General features: G+C 31.8%; 1 long non-coding RNA gene across 1 annotated transcript; it reads right to left on the minus strand.

Annotated features, from left to right (window-relative positions):
* Positions 1-541: 541 nt before the first annotated feature.
* LOC111892380 (uncharacterized) lies at positions 542-2,025 on the minus strand. The gene is made up of 2 exons (XR_006189342.1): positions 1,402-2,025; positions 542-1,299 (listed from the first exon to the last, which is right to left on the minus strand). It is a non-coding gene; the product is annotated as an uncharacterized LOC111892380 (long non-coding RNA).
* Positions 2,026-3,173: the final 1,148 nt, after the last annotated feature.

Genomic DNA, 3,173 nt, shown 5'->3' on the forward strand with positions numbered 1-3,173 from the left:
GTTATCTATTTGCCATTAAACTATTAAAATTGTTCACATTTTACCCTTATAACCGGTAACAACCGGTCATAAGGGTAAAATATGAACAGTTTCAATAGTTCAATGGCAAATAGATAACGAAAAAAAGTTTAGTGACTAAATGTGACAAAAGTCGAAAGTTCGTTACCCTTTCAAGTCATTATCCCTAAAAAATAATATCCATGTGGATACAAGTTTGAAATATAATGAAATAAAAGGATTTCTCTTTTATATTTTCTTGGTGTATACGAAATCAAACTAAAATATCAAAGAAGACATGATATGGAACCCTATCTTGTACACTACAAAAATTGACAATTCATTGAGTTTTTATTAATTGTACATTGCAGCAGGTTTGAAAAAAAATGACCACTAATTACTTTGGTATTTTAAAACAACATTAGTAGTAGAAAAAGTGAAGAAAAGCATGAACCATGGTTGGGTTAGAATATATATAGCTATCATTCCTCTGCAACTCGTTAACTTCTGCCATATGTTTGTTTATCAACCACTTCATTCTACCATCAGAATCAAGTTTCACAAGTACATCCAACTGAAGGCAAATAAATTTTCAACTTGACCCTATGGTCAACAAAAAGTAAAAGAAAGAGATACACAAATGAATGGTCAAGGCTCAAGAGAGTGTATACGTACAAATCTAAGTAGATTTTTTAAGTCTCTTTTCTCCATTGAACCAACAAAATAACCAAGATGCCTTCTTCTTTCACCATCAAATAACAAACATTGACATCTATGATAGAAAACTAGTACAGGATGATAGGTCATTATGGATATTTTTGTTAACAACTGAATCCATAGTTGACACCGAGATTTTCTACACAATAAACATATAGTATCGAAAAGAGGGCCTTCTGATAATTAAAAAGAAACAAAAAGAATCATCATATCCCTTTCCTATATCCACCATTAAATCAAACTCGAAATGTTTTAAATGTGAACCTTAAATCACAATGAAAAAATGGAGAAGATTTAGATGTGGATGTTAGTAAAACATTCAGATCTTGGCTTACAGATTCAGATTGATAACAATTTTTTTTGACAAAGAAAAAAATAAACATAATTAGAGGGGCTTTACACTTGAGAAAGTCAGTACACTTCTAATCATGATATAAATGTCAGAAAAGGTTAATAATATACATATTTGACAAGCTAATTGACCATTAGCTAGATGAGACCTTTTCTTAAGTATGTCCCATGTATACAATCCAACTTCTCCATATTTGTTTTGTATGTAAACCTCTTTCCTATGAATCCTCAAAACTGTCACGACGAACATCTCTAGGTTATTTGCGTTGGGTTCAGATAGGGAAACCACTTAGAGAGACAGATAGAGAAAGTGAAATAGAAGGGAAACAATATCACCTGAAGGGTTACAAATGAGGAATCATAGGAGAGTTCCAACATAGATATGGATAATTGCAACCCATGATTTTTCCTTTCATTTTTATGTGGTGTCGAAATAAGCCACAAATTTAGGTCCATATCCAGCTACAATCTTTTATTTGTGATTCAGATCCAGCCACGTGAAGGCCCTAAATTTAAGCTATCAAAAGAACAAAAAAAAAACAGTAATAAAACACAAAAACCGATAATGCTCGTTACTCTGTTACCTTTGTTCATCGTCGTGAGATTTAAGGCCCGAAATCGTTCCATACACATAGTCAAAGAACCTGAACATGAAAAGGTCACAATAAACAAATTAATTCGAGTTTTTTATTTAAGAGAAACCAAAAATCCAGCAAAAATGATGATTTGACAACCTACAAAAATTACACATACTACACACCATTTGAGAATAGAACAACAATTTACAAAATAAAACCATAAACTTAAATACATATAGATTTAGGGCTCGTTTGTGAGAATATACTGTAGAACTAAATCTATAGTCAATGAAGAAGAAGAAGAAGAAGAAAGTATCGATTCATTTGATAGTGGCTGTGATGGTGGCCAATTTTGACCCGTTTATCCCAAATAATTATACTAAACTTGGTGGTAAGTTAGTTTAGGGTTTATATATATATATATATATATATATATATATATATATATATATATATATATATATATATATATATATATATATAGAGAGAGAGAGAGAGAGAGAGAGAGAGAGAACCACATATAAAAAGAAATTACAAAATGAACCAAACCTAATCAAGAAACTCAAGCAACAGCAAGTCTTCAAATCCTGAAAATGAAAAATAGGTAACCATTGAACATACCTGGTGAAAAGGAATAACATTCAAATAATAATGATATATTTGAAAATCATTTTACAGAGAAAGGTACCTACAACAAAAATCAACAAAGGTTTAAGAATATTAATAGAAAATTACCCCATAGTATTCATTGAAATCATTATGAAGATGTAAGGTACTTTGATTCCTGAAATCAGGAGATTATGCCATTGATTTGTTCTTGACGATGAGATGTTGGTGTTGGGTTGGTTTGTGATATCTTTTTGATTCGGTGAGGAAGAAGGAGCAGTTATATGATCTTCCACTAAACCTTCAAATCCCTGGCCACCATCTGTGCTTCAGAAGAAAAGACCCAAACTGGGGTACACATGGAAATACAAATTTCAACCAAAAATTAAACCCAAATTGCTATTTCTTATGTATGATCGTGCGTAGAATTTAAAATTATACATAAAATAGAAGTGTGTGTTTGTATGTAATTAAAAACCAGAAAGAGGAGAGTTTCCTCTTGCAAGTTTATATGAGATCGTAAACGGGAGAAGAAGAGAGGTTTGGAAGTGAAACATCCAACGGAAGTAGTGCAAATTATAAAGGGTCGACATGATGAGAAGAGGGTTTCTGGAGAACCGGGGAGCATACGAGAGGCGAGACACAATATGTATCAGAAGGAGGCGAGATTCTAGAGGTGAAGTCGGAATTCAAAATTATCATAACAAAATAGCGAAATATTGGGGAATTATTAGTTGAACGTGATGAATGCTTCTTCGTCTTTGATCGATTCAATTTGAAGATGAAAGAATGAGACTTTTTCAAAATATACGCCATTCAACTTGCTCACCGTATAAGATTCATGATTTTTGTAATGCATAAAGTAAATGTAAATATTGCATAAGGTATTGTACCTCTTAAAATTAAGCAAAATCTTGTAAATGT

Source organism: Lactuca sativa, chromosome 2 (assembly GCF_002870075.4).
Source record: "Lactuca sativa cultivar Salinas chromosome 2, Lsat_Salinas_v11, whole genome shotgun sequence".
NCBI classification, from domain to species: Eukaryota; Viridiplantae; Streptophyta; class Magnoliopsida; order Asterales; family Asteraceae; genus Lactuca; species Lactuca sativa.